Source organism: Hibiscus syriacus, unplaced genomic scaffold (genome assembly GCF_006381635.1).
Source record: "Hibiscus syriacus cultivar Baekdansim isolate YM2019G1 unplaced genomic scaffold, ASM638163v2 tig00110694_pilon, whole genome shotgun sequence".
Taxonomy (NCBI): Eukaryota; Viridiplantae; Streptophyta; class Magnoliopsida; order Malvales; family Malvaceae; genus Hibiscus; species Hibiscus syriacus.
Genome location: NW_024062828.1, coordinates 1,138,098 through 1,155,302, shown reverse-complemented (window position 1 = coordinate 1,155,302; position 17,205 = coordinate 1,138,098). Strand labels below are relative to the sequence as shown.

The 17,205-nt window shown below is 31.8% G+C and overlaps 1 long non-coding RNA gene across 1 annotated transcript; it reads right to left on the bottom strand.

Moving 5' to 3' along the window:
- Window positions 1–12,000: 12,000 nt before the first annotated feature.
- On the bottom strand, window positions 12,001–12,333 carry LOC120138545. Its single transcript, XR_005517550.1, has 3 exons — window positions 12,296–12,333; window positions 12,114–12,215; window positions 12,001–12,016 (listed from the first exon to the last, which is right to left on the bottom strand). It is a non-coding gene; the product is annotated as an uncharacterized LOC120138545 (long non-coding RNA).
- Window positions 12,334–17,205: the final 4,872 nt, after the last annotated feature.

The window sequence follows — 17,205 nt, the reverse complement described above, 5'->3', positions numbered from 1 at the left end:
AGAAAGATGATCATAGTTTGAAGGCATATGATGCAATTAACTCTTAATTTTTATGATAAAAAATAAGATTTTATTGCATCATATGTCCCCAAACTATAATCCTTATTTTAAATTGATCCTTAAACTTTTGAATATTCCAATTTTATCCTTAAACAATGAATCTCATTCTAAATTAGCCCTTAAACTTTGAACATTCTAATTTCATCTATAATTTATGATCATCTTTCTAAATTGATCCCTAAGCTTTTGAATCTTTTAATTTCATCCCTAAATTCATCGTAATATACAATTAGTTTCAACCATAGTTTAACCTAGATTTGTTTTTCTTTTCAAACATATAATAATATAACTTGACCTAATGATTTTATTAACAATGGATGTGATTAATATATACATATAGTTTTAAAATTAGAATGATAAAAAAGTTTGGGGACTAATTGAGAATAGAGGTCATAGTTTAGGGATGAAACTAAAGTGTTAAAAAATTTGAGGATTATTTTAGAATTATAGTCGTAGTTTAGAAATGAAATTAAAATATTTAAAAGTTTAGAGACCAATTAAAATGATGATAGATGCAATTAATAATGTAAAGATGAGAAAGTATAAGGTATATCCTTTCCATTATATCACCTATGATCCCTAAATAAAAGCATAATATCATGTAGAAATATTTTTACAAACCATTAAAACTCTTGCCAACTCGTTCTTAATCTTCATTCTAATTCACTACCTCTTTTCCTTATATAAGGTTTTTCAACGGTTAATTCAGTCACTAATCAAATCAAATTAATCGGATTTTTTCTTTAATTATTAATTGAATTAATTTTTTTTGAAAACAATTAATTGAGTCAAACAAAGTAAGGTTAATTCACTCGGTGGTCGAATTAATCAAATTTGTTTGTAAGATATTTTTTAGATTAATTTAAGTTTAATAGAGGTAATTTTTTCATTTTATTAATATTTGATTGGGTATTGAAAGTTTAGGTCTAGTTTGATTAAAAAATAGTTGGACATAATTCTTAACATGTTTAAACTTAAAATATATGTGTAATATATATGGGTTAGGATCCACCTATACAATATAAAACTCTTTACATAGATTTAGGATCATTGATTGAATGAAAATAGATGATTGAGATCAACTCTTTGTTTTTTCCCATTGAATTTCTTCTCATTTCCCACTGTTAATCTCAATCATATATTTTCACGATCCTAAATCTGTGTAAAACTAAAAGAGTTTTACATTGTGTAATAAGATCATATCCCAACATATATAATGTATTAAATATTTAATATTTTCGGTTAATTCGATTTATTAATTGATTTTGAACCAAATTAACCCATAACTGAATTTTAAAAATTTTCTTAATCGTTAATGGATCTAACATCTAATTAACTGAGTTATATTTTGATTTGATCGATTAATTTAATCAAAAATGGACAATGAACACCTTTTCCGATTACAATCCTTTTTGTTGAAAGAATATCTTCAGCATCAACTAAAACTGAAAAAATTATTTAAAACTTTCAAAGCCAAAACTCTCACTACTAACAAATGAAAGAACAAGAAAATTCAATTTTAAAAATCAGACAATGTTAGAATTAGAAAAGAAAAAACTAAGGCGAACTTATCTTGTTTGTTTGAAATCACAATGCTAAAATTGTAAAAACTAATCTGATGCGAAAAAGATCCTGAAATTACAAAACCTCTAATCAAAATCAGGCACAAGCATTTACTATTTGTTTAGCGAGAAGAAAGCGTTTGGTGTTAACTCTTTGGTTTAAACCAAACTGATCAATTGAATTGAATTAGTTTGATTAAATAGTGAGCCACCGAAATTAATTCGATTGGAGAATGGTTAATTTTCTTTAATATTCAGCTAACAGTTAATTCGATTCAAAATCGGTTAATTAATCGAATTAACTGAAAATATTAATAATTAATATATTATATATATTAAATACATATTTTAAGCTCAAATCCATTGAGAATTAAGAGTTAACCACTATGTAACAACCCTAAAATTGGTCTAGTAATTGTTCGACTTCCGATGATCAGAATTTATTTTTTCGTATTCAAAATTTATCCTTTGGACCATTAAGTATAATCTATGGATAATCCTTAAAGTAATTAGGTTAATTTTGAATTTTCATGAAAAAGGACCAAAATGCTAGAATTGAGATATTTATAACTTGGAATGTAAGTAAAAGATAAAGACCCATTCATTTGCATCTTTTTGTTCAAGGACTAAGGCCTTAATTTACCCAGATCCAAAAGATGATGATTCATCTCCTTAAGTGTCATTTGATGCTATTTTTGACTGAATTTTTTATTTAGAAAAATAGAAAATTATACATTTTGGGTGTGTTTCACGTGTAAGACATGGAGGAGAGAGAAAATTCTTTTACTTCGTGTTCTTCCTCACAATTTCCACCATTAAAGAATCACTTTAAACTTTTATATCTTTCCAAGACAAATCCTCTCAATCTAGCAATTAGAATTTAATTCCAATCACATATTTGGTAAGTTCTTGCTCTTATCTTTCATTTGGTACCAATTTTGTTAAGTTTAGAGTTTGTGTTCTTGAGCCATAAACCTCCAAATGAGGGTTTATTTAATTTAAAGATTTTTTTTTATAATTTAAGTGAATCTAAGTTTCATGGTAATTTTTCCATGATTTTTGGGCTTTGGAATCAAAGCCTAATTCATTAAAGTTAAGTTTCCCATGTCATTTTTTTATAAGTTTGATACTTTTTATTCTTGTCATTTGAATTGGTAGATCATATGTTTGTTTTCATGTATCCAAGAATTGATTGAAGGAACCTCCAATCAAAAAGGAAATAAAGGTCCCAGGTAGTGGAATTGGAATTCGGGACACTCCGTGAATTCAAAGTAATCGGTGAGCCTAGTTGCATTATGGGTGACTCGGTATCACTCTAAGTTAATTTCGATAACCATTCTAACTTTTGAATCCATATGGTAAGTTTTGGGCTAATAGAGAGCAATGAATGGCAATAAAAACATTAAGGTAAAGTATGATAAGTATATGGGAGTATTTCGTGGTATGTTTTGTGATGATATATGATGATATTTTAGTTGTTCTTTGACATGGATAATAAGCAAGCCTTAAAAATTGAAAATTTAACTTCTATGTAATTTGTAAGTATGAAATAAAGGAAAAATATGATACGAAAGCATGTTTAAAAGCAAGTTATATGTGTATACGAGCTAAGGCTCACTTGGTAAGCCAAGTTAAGATATGATTATGATAACTTAAAAATAAATAGTGCCTTTGGATGATAAGTTTAGTTTGGGTACAATTAGCATGCCATAGAGTCTATTTGAGCTGATGTCAGGGTTTGGATTACGATCCATGGATTACGATCCATATTTGGCAATGTTGGAGGGATGTTATTGTTCATTGGTGATGTTAGAAGGAGACCATTCTCGGTTATTTGGCGATGTGTAGGGGATTCGTGTATCCATATCTACTTATAAATCCAATGGCCTAAATTATGGTTCTATGATATAAGTTCTTTCTATAAGTTGCATGTTATGATATGCCTATTACGTGTTAATTGTCATTCAAGTTTGTTATGAATATGTTTTTATGTCATGAAGATTTACTTTGCATTGATACTACCTCACTAAGTTAAATAAGCTTACACGTATTTGGTTTAACATTTTAAGAAAAAATCAAGCTCGATAATTCGTAATCGTATCCAGGGGTTAGAAGTCACTTATTTCCAAACAAATGTAAATGATGTTTGGTTTACTCTCCTAGATGGCGGCATATGCATTTTGATGAGTAAAAGTGTTGTAAATATATTCGTATGTCATCCTAGCTTAATTATGCATGTTTTGGCTATATATAAGTATGTTAAGGATGACATGTTAAATTGGAAATGCTTTGAATGAACATGATCATAATGGTATGTTTTGATTTGTTGAATTGGTTTGGATGATTACATATGATAAATAGGTTCATTTTGGTGGTGTTTAGGATATGATCATGTTTAATGATGATTTGGTATCTAAAATGTAAAGTAAGTTGCATAGATATGATTAGTAACAAGTTAGGAACATATAGAATCATGCATATGGTTGTGTGTTAGGTAACAAGTGCCTATTGAGTGTAATTTGATTTTTAATATTGATAATTTGAACTTCTATGTGAAGTGGTAATTGATTGAGGGGTGTTCTAATGTTTAAGAAAGTTGATTTTAAAGTTCCAGGGGTTTTAGTATCGATACCCTACCGTTAGCATCGATACCGGTGATTCATAATATGTTTTTAGTATTGATACAAGTGCTCGGTATCGATACTGGGACCTAAACTTTGAAACTTTGCATTTTAGTCCTTCATTCATAACTTTGTCATTTGATGTCCGATTCAGTCGCCATTTTTTTAACTTAATATTTTTGGATAAAAAATTGATTAATTCATAAATATATATGAAAAATGAATGTCTTAAATCATCCTTATAATTTTTATATTTACTCTTTAGTCCCTAAACTTTTAAAAAATTATAATTTGGTCGTTAATAAATAATCACCTCTAAAAATGTTCAATAATGATGGTTTTAGTATGTTTTGACATGAATATGAATGTGTGATATGTTAGATGTTTGAATGATTAAATTGATTTATATTTAAACTTTCGATTACAATTTCGATTCCGTTTACAACTAAACGTGTCGAGGGTGTTACATTTTGGTATCAAAGCCTAGGTTTGGTCGATTCTAGGACTAATATATGTTGCATGATTATGTTTTGCATATGCCACCTAATAGTTAAATTCTGTTTGATATACGTGACTTGCAACTAATATGATCCCTTATTTATCTATTTTAGTTATCAATATGTTTGATGATCTTTTAGGTTTTTAAGATCTCGAAATATTTATTGACTCCTCCAATGAAGAGGAACAAACCATGCCTAACCCCCATATTTCACAAAATAATCAGAACGTTCCTCCGATTCATCCTGCTCAGGCGACATATTTTGAAAGCATGATCGAAATGTTTCAACAATTCATGAACACCATGAAACAATCCTAATCTACTTCGATTCCATATTCTGCTCATGGTTTTATCTCCCAAGCTATAATTCTCTTTGTGAAGAATAAAGATGGATCGATGAGGCTTTGTATCGATTATCGTGAACTTAATAAGCTCACGATCAAGAATAAGTATCCCTGGCAAGAATGGATGATCTATTTGACCAACTTAAAGGTGATTCAGTATTTTCAAAGATCGATCTACGATCAAGTTACTATCAGATGAAAGTAAAAGACTCTGATGTTCCAAACACAACCTTTCGAACTCGGTATGACCATTATGAATTCCTAGTGATGCCTTTCGGGCTTACAAGTGCTCCAACAACCATTATAGATCTAATGAATCGAGTATTTCAACCCTACCTCGATAAGCTTGTCATTTTTTTCATTGACGATATTCTAATATATTCAAAAACTAAAGTTGATCATGATCAGTACCTCTGAGTTGTACTTCTGAAACTTCGAGACAAGCAATTGTTTACTAAGTTTAGTAAATGTGAATTATGGCTTTCAGAAGTTTCATTTCTTGGTCATATTGTATCTTCAGCTATAATCCAAGTTGATCTGACAAAGATTCAAGCAATCACCAAATGGAATCCTCCAAAGAATGTTAATGAAGTTAGAAGTTTTCTAGGGTTAGAAGGCTATTATAGGAGATTCGTTAAGGGATTCTCAATGATAGCTTCTACCTTAACCAAGCTACTCATTCGAGTGGTCAGAGCATCAATAACAGAGCTTCGACCAACTCAAGTATATTATCGCTAATGCCCCAGTTTTAAACTAACCTGAATTAGGTAAGGATTTCACCGTATTCAATGATGCTTCTCATCAAGGTTTGGGATGTGTTTTGATATGAGAAGGTAAATTTGTAGCCTACGCTTCTCTTCAGCTTAAACCACATGAACTTAACTATCCGACGCATGATCTTGAGCTTGCAACTACTGTGTTTACATTAAAGATATTGAGACATTATCTTTATGGAGAGAAACGTTATCTCTTTACCAATCATAAAAGCCTGAAGTACTTGTTAACTCAAAAAGATCTAATCTTTGTCAAAGATGTTGGATGGAACTCTTGAAATATTACGATCTTGTTATTGATTACCTCATCAATAAGGTAAATGTTATAGCTGATGCGCTCAGTCACAAATTTTCAAATGGTAATATGCAATTCTAAGTCTTTAAATCCATATACTTATTTCTAATTTAACTATAAATTTTTGTGTTATAGCCTCAAATGCTATTAATGCTCATTTCAGGCTTCAAATGAATATATGTCTTTTGGATAAAGTTTGAGTTCACTCCACCATTATTTCAAGAATCTGTCAATTGCAACAATCAGATTGATCTATTCTTGAAAGGATTCAAAGTAATCCCTACTCCGATTATTCACTTAACACTGATGGACTACTTTGTTTTTGAAATAAAATTTGTGTGCCTTATAATGATAGACTTAAGTCAGACATTCTCCAAGAAGCTCATAGTAGCTTATTTTCACTTCATCCTGGATCTGTTAAAATGTGTAAAGATCTCTGAAAACTCTATTGGTGGCCAGGTATGAAAAAGGCTATTGTATAATTCATTTCTAAGTGCTTGACTTGTCATAAAGTTAAAGCCTAGCATCAAGTTAAAGCCTAGCATCAAGTTCCATTAGGACTTCTTCAGCCAATTGAATTACCTCAATGGAAATAGAACCGAATCACCCTAGATTTTGTGAGTGGTCTTCCCTTATCCTTGAGAAAGAATGATATAATCTGGGTGATCGTTGATAGATTTACCAAATCAACTCATTTTCTCCCAGTTCGTGTAGATTTCAGTCCCTCTAAGTTAGTTAACTTGTACATTCATGGTGTACTTAAGTCCATTATTTCTGATCGAGGTCCACGATTTGCATCCCATTTTTTGAAGTCTTTGCAAGAAGCGGCACTCAAGTACAACTTAGTACACCTTTCAATCCACAAACCGATGGTCAGTCAGAAAGAGTTATTCAAACTTTGGAGGATATGCTTAGAGCTTGTGTGATCGATTTTGAAGGCAGATGGGAAAAATATTTACCTTTGGTCGAGTTTGCATACAATAATAGTTATCAAGCTTGGATTCAGATGACTTCATTTGAAGCCTTATATGGGCAGAAGTATTGTACACCTATATGTTTGTCTGAATTGGGAGAGAACAAGTCCTTAGGCCTCGATTTACTTTGAAAAATCGAAGAGAAAGTTGCTTTGATCCATTAAAAGCTTAAAGCTTATTTTGATAGGCAAAAGTCTTATGCTAATTTGAAACAAAAAAGTTATACAATATTTTGTGGAAAAAAAACATTTTTAAACATATCTCCATGGAAGAAAATCTTCCGATTTGGACGAAATGGAAAGCTCAGTACCAGCTTTATTGAGAATTTGAAGTAGTTGAAAAGGTAGGCCTTGTGGCTTATCGATTGACTCTTCCTGAAGAACTCAGTAGAATACATAATTTATTTCACATATCAGTGCTTCGAAAGTACCACTTAGATCTATCTCATGTGATTCAACCCGAGAAACCAAGGAACTTCATAATAAAAAGATTCCTTTAATCAAAGTTCTATGGAGAATTATAACACCCTTAAAACCGGTCTAGTAATTGTCCGACTTCTGATTATCAAAATTTATACAAATCTTAGCCGAGAAACCAAGGAACTTCGGAAGATAAGATATGGGAACAATATCATCAGCTCTTCACTTCTGATAAATTTGAGGACGAACCTTTTTTGGGGAGAATTATAACACCCTTAAAATCGGTCTACTAATTGTTCGACTTCCGATTATCAGAATTTATTTTTTTTGATATTCAAAATTTATCCTTTATACCATTAAATATAATCTATGGATAATCCTTAAAGTAATTAGGTTAATTTTGAATTTTCATGAAAAAGGACAAAAATGCTAGAATTGAGATATTTGTATCTTGGAATGTAAGTAAAAGATAAAGACCCATTCATTTGCATGTTTTTGTTCAAGGACTAAGGCCTTAATTTACCCAAATCCAAAAGATGATGATTTATCTTCTTAGGTGTCATTAGATACTATTTTTGAGTGAATTTTTTATTTAGAAAAAAATAGAAAATTGGTACATTTTGGGTGTGTTTCACGTCTAAGGCAAGGAGGAGAGAGAAAATTATTTTACTTCATCTTCTTCCTTACTATTTCCACAATTAAAGAAGCACCTTAAGCCTTCATATCTTTCCAAGACAAATCCTCTCAATCTAGCTATTAGAATTTAATTCCAATCACATATTTAGTAAGCTATTGCTCTTATCTTTCATTTGGTACCATTTTTTTTTAAGTTTAGAGCCTATGTGCTATTGAGCCATGAACCTTATTTAATTTAGAGGTCCTACTTTATAATCTAAGTGAATCTAAGTTTAATGGTAATTTTCCATTATTTTTGGGGCTTTGGAACATCAAAGACTAATTCATTAAAGTTAAGGTTCCTATGCCATTTTTTTATAAGTTTGATCATTTGTATTCTTGTTATTTGAATTGATAAAACATATGTTTGTTTTCATGTCTCCAAGAATTGATTGAAGGAACCTCCAGTAAAAAAGGAAAACCAAAGGTCTCAGGTAGTGCAATTGTAATTTGAGACACTCCGTGAATTCGAAGTAATCGGTGAGTGTAGTTGCATTTATAGGTGACTTGATGTCACTCTAAGTTAATTTCGATAACCATTCTAACTTGTGAATTCATATGGTAAGTTTTGGGATAATATAGAGCAATGAATGGTAATGAAAACATTAAGGTAAAGTATGGTAAGTATATGTGAATATTCCATGGTTTATTTTGTGATGATATATTATGGTATGTTAATTTATCTTTGACTTGCATATGAAAAATTGAAAATTTAACTTCTATGTAATTTTTAAGTATGAAATATAAGAAAAATATGATTTGAAAGCATGTTTAAAAACAATTTATGTGTGTAAATGAGCTAAGGCTCACTTGGCAAGCCAAGTTAAGATATAATTATGATAAGTTAAAAATACATATTGCCCTTGGATGATAAGTTTAGTTTTGGTACAATTGGCATGCCATTGAGTCCATTTGAGCTCATGTCGGGGTTTGGATTACGATCCATATTTGGCAATGTTGGAGAGATGTTATTGGTCATTAACGATGTTAGAGGGAGACCATTCTCGGTTATTTGGCGATGTGTAGGGGATTCATGTATCCATATCTACTTATAAATTCAATGGGCTAAATTATGATTCTATGATATAAGTTCTTGCTAGAAGTTGAATGTTATGATATGCTTATTATGTGTTAATTGTCATTAAGTTTGTTATGAATATGTTTTTATGTCATGAAGATTTACTTTGCTTTGATACTACGTCATTAAGCTAAATAAGCTTACACATCTTTGGTTTAACATTTTAGGAAAAAAATTAAGCTCGGTAGTTCGTGATTTTATCTAGGGGTTGCAATTCATTTATTTCCAAACCAATGTAAATGATGTTTTGTTTACACTCCTAGATGGTGGCATATGCATTTTGATGTATAAAAGTGTTGTAAATATATTCATATGTCACCCTAGTTTAATTATGCATGTTTTCGGTATATATAAGTATGTTAAGGTTGACATGTTAAATTGGAAATTCTTTGAATGAACACAATCATGATGATATGACGATCATATGTTTTTTGATGTGTTGATTTGGTTTGGATGATTACATATGATAAAAAGGTTCATTTTGATGGTGTTTAGGATATGATCATGTTTAATGATGATTTGATATTTAAAATGCAATGTAAGTTGCATAAATATGATTAGCAACAAGTTAAGAACATATAAAATCATGCATATGGATGTGTGATTGGTTAACAAGTGCATGTTGAGTATAATTTAATGTTTAATATTGATAATTTGAACTTCTAGGTGAAGTGGTAAGTTATTTTGGGTGTCCTAGTGCTTAAGAAAGTTGATTTCAAGGTTCTAGGGGTTTTAGTATCGATATCCAACCTTTAGTATCGATAATGGTGATCCATAATGTGTTTTTAGTATCGATACACTTGATCAGTATCGATACCAATAATCTGGTACCGATATTAGGACCTAAACTTTGAAACTATGCATTTTAATACTTCATTCATAACTTTGTCGTTTGATGTCTGATTCAGTCGCCTTTTTTTAATTCATATTTTTTGATGGAAAATTGATTAATGTATAAATATATATGAAAAATGAATGTCTTAAATCACACTTATAATTTTTATATTAACTCTTTAATCCTTAAACTTTTAAAAAATTACAATTTGATCTTTAATAAATAATCAAGTCTAAAAATGTTCAATAATGATGGTCTTAGTATGTTATGACATGTATATGAATGTGTGATATGTTAGATGTTTGAATGATTGAATTGGTTTCTATTTAGACTTTCGATTACATCTCCGATTCAGTTTACAACTAGATCAGGTCGAGGGTGTTACACTTTATACTTATTAAATTTCGAAGTCCTAATTAAATTTAAACCAAAATAAAAAATTTCTATTAAACTCAAATTAATCTAACTATTTTTTTAAAATTTCGATTAATTCAGTCACTGATCGAATTAATCGAATATTGTTTGGTTCGATTAACGATTAAAAATAAAAAAAAGTGTAATTACTTTAGTTTTGACAAATTTGGTTTAATCGGTGACCTAATCAACCATTTGAACATCCCAAAAAGTGTAAGAAACAATGGTTAATAGTAATGGGATAGCCAAGTCACTACAGCAAAACTAGCTTTTAGCGGCGTTTTTTACCTATCGCGGCGTTTTAAAGCGCCGCTAAAAACACATGCGGTGTTATGACAAACGCCGCAAAAAGCGTCGCTGAAAATAGCGCTGCTAAAGTTTGCGGCGTTTGTGAAAAAAAAATGCCGTAATAGGTTACGATATATAGCGGCGTTTATATTACAAACGCCGTAATAGATGTTGATATTTAGCGGCGTTTGTAATAAAAACACCGCAATAGGTGGTGATGTTTAGCGGCGTTTTTCCCACAAACGCCGTAATAGTTGTTGAGATTTAGCGGCATTTTTATTGCAAACGCCGTAATAAGTTTTGAGATTTAGCTGCATTTTTCTCACAAACGCCGCAATAGGTGTTTGAGCTTTCGCTGCGTTTTTCGGTATATAACAGCGTTTTTAGGTTACAAATACCGCTAAATGTTTGATATATTACGGCGTTTTTTGTTACAAACACCGCTAAATAACTCAGAATTTAACCAATTTAAAAATTATATTCGATTATCCCAAATCTGTTATTTCAACCTGTTTCATTATCCAACAAACAAAATAACAATAACATTAAACTATATATCCATAACAAGCAACATCAAATCCAATATAATAAAAAAAGTTTTCATTAACGTAATATAAGTTCAGTTAAACACGGTTTAGTAATATTAACAGAATGCTCATAACATAAATGAGACTACGAAGGTGGATTCTGAGGTTGCGTTTTCTGTATCATTAGGATCATATCATTGAGTCGTTTTTCAAATTCTTCACATCTCTGCTGATATGTTTCTTCTCTCTATGCTGTCGCTGCTTCTCTCTGTGCTACCGCTGCTTCTCTCTGTGATGCCGCTGTTTCTCTCTATGATGCCGCTGCTTCTCTCTGTGCTTTCGCTGCTGGTCTCTGCTTCCCTTACTTTATTTCCGCTTTCAAGTTAGCCATTTGTTGATCCATCTCAGCCAACTTTTCTTTTAAACGACTAACTTCTAATTGGGAAGATCGAGACTGTGATGACGTGTACTGTGATGAACTGAATCCAAAATATTTGGTGGGAGTAACGAATGATCCTTGACAATGCACCCAACCATATCTTTCAGGACCCAAAACGTTATTAATAGCTTGGTTTTCAATGTCATCATCATTAACAATACCTTGACTAGAAGCAGTAGCATGATGCTCCGCCTTTTTCTCCCTCAATTTTTCCTAATAATAAAGTGAATAATTAATTAAAATAAAAAATATCATGGTACAAATATAAATAAAGTCAGGTAAATTTAAAACATTTACCCAATAAACGTACCATAATTTCTGCAGCGTCAGCAGTCATAGGAGTGCCATCATTCTTCGTATGTGTCATGTTGAGGAGTTGGATTCAACCAACTTTAGAACTGGATGTATTTTCCTACAATGTACCATAATATAATTACATATGAGTTAGTATGTACATGAAATACAAAAAACTATTTCAATAATCTATAATACCTCCTCATTAGCTATACAAGCAAAGCTCTTCGATCCAGCCGTGTGCGTAAACTTTTGTTGTTGCCTGCTAGCAACACCAACATGATCTCGGTCCTACAACCTGAGCATTCCTGGTGGGACTGTGTGCAACTTCTCTTCAAGGCTGAGATCATTCTTGAAGTATTTCTTCTTTAAGGAGCTCTTGTTGTCCCTCAATCTCTTCCCTAACGCTTACTTCATATAATCATCAGAGACCTCTAAAGAAAATTTCTCCTATATAACAAATAAGTGTGCACCGTAAGTATAAATTAGTATTGAATTTCTATAGAGTATCTATTATAATGACATTATTACCTTAACAAAATCCAATGCTTGATTTTTGTTACTGTTAGGCATTTGGCGCCATGACTCATAATTTATCGGTAACAGATTCGCATTACGTCCAACTATGCCTAAGTAACCTGCTAGAAGATGTGCTTCTGGGCCAATAGGTTGACCGACATCGTTTCTTGAAACTTTTACACTATGCCCAGGAGGAAGTTAGTATAATTCCTTCAAAGTTGTATGTCCTCGAGTCTTGCGCGTTCCAGTATTTTTAACTATATAAGAAATTATTAAATGCCAGTTTCGAAAATGAACAAAGTAGTAAATAAAGTTTCAAAGATTACTTTGAATTTCTACTTCTTCTTCAACAGTTTCAGGAACTTCGGAAGACTTAGGTGCATTCGATTCCTCGTTATTTCTTTCTTCATGGTCTTCAGAAGTTCGAACAACCCGCAAATCAGTTATTTTTCTCCTCGGCATGATATCTGTAATAAACAAACACGAGTAATAAAAAATGAATTAATTAATGAATATATTGAAATACAACATGTTAAAGGTTATAACATTATAAATAAATAAATGAAGATATAAAATCATACAACATTTTTATATAATGTCAGTTGTCATAAATATCTTCATTAACGTCATCCCGAACCCATTGAAATTGTGTTGTATTAGTGATAGTTTCATCTAAGTTTTGTGGTAGTAGAGGTAAACATTCTGATCTTGTTTCAATGTCATCTCTACTTCTATCCCCGATGTCTATCAAGTCTCTAGGAGTATTTTGAAGCACAACATACCAACCGTCATCCATTGGATCATGACAATAAAATACTTGTTTCACTCTAGAGGAAAATACATATGGTTTATCCATCAAACGTTGACCCGTGTGAATTAATCGAGAGAAATTCAGCATTAAAAACCCGAATTTATCTCTTTTTATACATCTGTTTACATCAACCCAGTCACATCGAAACAACATAACCTTTCATTTTCCATACTAATCTAACTCAATAATGTCTGTAAGATTTCCATAAAAATCGACCTCTCTATCCTGCGGATTATTGTCCCTTACAGTAGCATAACTTGTAGTTGATAAAGTAACTACGACTCCACAATTTTGTGTCATCTTTAATCTTTCACAAGATTTCGTATGGAACCTGAACCCATTAATGAGGAAGTCATTATATCTTTTAACTATTCTATTCAGACCTTGAGAAAGCCATTTAGTTTCTTTACTAACTTCTCTCCCACTCCAAACCTATTACACATGAATGGTGAATTAATTTGCATTGATGTCGATATAAAAAGCAAGACATATATTATTTATAAGTGTTCCATAAGATTTAGTTGCTTACCGTCTGACCTAACCATTCATGAAAAGTTTATGTGAATAACTTATGTAGCTCTCGCTGATTTAATCTTCGGGAGCGTGCTCGAGATCTCAATACTTCTTTAAACTCACTATAAAGAATATTATGTCGTTAAAAATTGATAAATATAAAAGATAAAGAGATTTTATTAGGATTGAGTCTGAAACACTTACGTGTGAAAGTGATATATTGAATCGTGATGGAAAAGAACATATCGATGTGCTTGTACCCAAGACGTGTCATCTAAGTGTGCAATTTTAACTTTCCCTAATGGTTGACCATAACTTCCAAACAAATAATGTTGAGGTAAGTCATCAGTACTTAACACATCATTTCGATTTGGTCTATTCCATCTTGTTTCAACATCTTCCATATATCTAGAGAAAAATGTCATACATTCATTTGCCAAATACCCTTTAGCAATTGATCCTTCCGGATAACGCTTATTACGACAATAAGACTTCAACTTGCCCAAGAACCTATACAGAAAACAACATACTTCGTAAATACATTTTATTCAAAGGTCTAATTAGTAGTAATTTGAAACGTGTAATTCAATTAACAACTCTCTATAAGGTATATCCATGATAGAAAACAGGACCACCAACTCTTGCTTCGTGAGGAAGATGAATTAGCAGATGCACCATAATTGTGAAGAATGAAGGCGAAAATATCTTCTCCAAGTTGTATAAAGTCAAGAAGACTCAATCTAGTAGTTTATCAAGTTCTTCAACCATTAGAACTTTCCCACAAATGACTTTCATTATATTAGAAAGTTCAATGATACAAGACGTCACCTTACTCGACATGCAACCGCGAACAACTACAGGTAGTAAATCTTGCATTAATATGTGATAATCATGAGACTTTAAACCATAAAGTCTTCAATCTTTAACACTGACACATCGAGAAATGTTTGATGCATACCCATATGAGACTTTTATATCCTTCAACACCGTGCAAAACACTTCTTTTTCTTTCTTCGAAAGAGAAAAAATAGAAGGCAGCAAGAAATTTCTTCCATTCGGACGTAATTGCGGATGAAGATCATGCCGAATTCCCATGTCCACTAAGTCAAGTCGACTCTTAAGATTATCTTTAGATTTTCTGCCATCATTTAGAATGGTCCAGATAATATTCTCACAAACATTCTTTTCAATATGCATTACATCAAGATTATGTCTCAAAATCTTCTTTTTCCAATAAGGCAACTCGAAGAATATACTCCTCTTTTTCCACAACTCTACCTCATTTGGATCATCCCATTCATCAGACTCATCATCAATTTGTTTGTCAACTTCAACCTCTTCATTGACCTATTTTGCCTTTTTCTTTGGATCGTTTACTACTTGGTTAATTCATCTTTCCATAAGTAAAATTAATATTTTCAACATTCTGAATATTTCAGAGCCGATTGTTTGGTCAGGAGCATTTCAAAACTCTTCATCACCATCAAACATATTCTTTTGACATCTAAATCTATGATTATCATGTAACCACCGACGATTTCCCATATAAGAGAACTTCTTTCCATTAACCAACCACTTCGAACATGTTTCTTCTACACAACAAGGACAAGCATAACGCCTTTTGGTACTCCAACCAGATAAATTTGCATACGCAGGAAAATCATTAATTGTCCATAATAAAGTAGCGCGCAAATTAAAGTTCGCCTTCGTCAACACATCGTACATTTCGACCCCTTCCCATAACTGTTTCAACTCTACAATTAGTGGCTGCATGTAAATATCAATATCATTTTTGGGGCCTTTCTCGCCGGGGATTATCATGGATAAGATGAAAGATGATTGTTTCATGCTAATCCAGGGAGAAATTGTATGGAACAAGTACAACAGACCAAGTACTATACGAAGTACTCATGAGTTTGAATGGATTAAACCCATCAGTTGCAAGACCGAGCCTAACATTTCGAGGATCTCTCACAAAACTTGGATACTTGTTGTCAAATGACTTCCAAGCTAAAGAATCCGCAGGATGCCGTAATAATCCATCATCGGTTCTGCCATTATGATGCCACCTCATAGACTCAGCAATCTTAGAGGACATAAACAATCTTTGTAGCCTAGGTATGAGAAGAAAATATCGCAGAATCTTGACCGGTTTCTTTCTTGATCATGCTTGAGCTTCATCCTCAGTAACATTTTCTGCCTCCCTAGTCAACCATCGAGATTTTTCGCATACATGACAAGACTCCTGATTTTTTTGATCACCCCAATATAACATACAATCATTCGGACAACTATGAATTTTGTCATATCCAAGACCCAAATCTTTGATCATTTTCTTCATATCTTTGCACGATTGAGGGATTTTTACAAAAGGAAACACTTCTCCTAGTAACTCCAACAATTGCGTAAAGGAGTTACCAGTCCACTCTCCCATGCATTTTAAGTGGAAAAGACGAATACAGAAAGAAAGCTTTGAAAACTTTGACCCCTCATAAAGTTGTTCATTCATTTCATTCAACAACTTGTAAAACTTTTCCGCTTCTCCATTTGGCTCTTCATCACATCCACTTCTTCCAATCTCAATGAAATCATTAACATCATCCTGACAATAATTTTTTGTAACATACGACTGATGATTGTGCTTATTAAATGCATCTCGTAACATCCTTTCCATGTCATCTTCTCTAAAAGTTGGATGGGGAGAAGGAGCATGAGAAGTCGAGTAACTCGTGGAAGTAGATCTATCTGATACAAACTCTCCATGAAATATCCATTTTCTATACCCCCGAACAAATCCAAAAACAACTAGATGCTCGTACACAACTTCATAAATGTGCCAATTAATGTTCACACAATTCTTACAAGGGAAAAGAATCATATTTTCTTGGCTTGCATTCAGAAAAGCTAAATTTAGAAAGTTTTCGACTCCATTTCGATATTCGACGCTTACCCTTGAGAAATCCATCCAACTCTTATCCATTTCGTATTTCTGGAGTTTCAATTTCAAATGTTAATTGCTAATAATATAGATAAAATTAGAACATAAACAAAAGCATTAAATTATCATATTTACTGCATAATAATTTTGCATAGTATAAAACTAATCACTCCTAAATTATACAACTTTTAAATTGATAAATTTTTTATGGGAGAAAGTGTATCTCAGTTAATTTATAAAAATTATAACGAGAATTATATACAACTGCATACTATAGAACTAAATACTTACCCATATGTTTCATCGAAATGTAGCATTTACATCTAA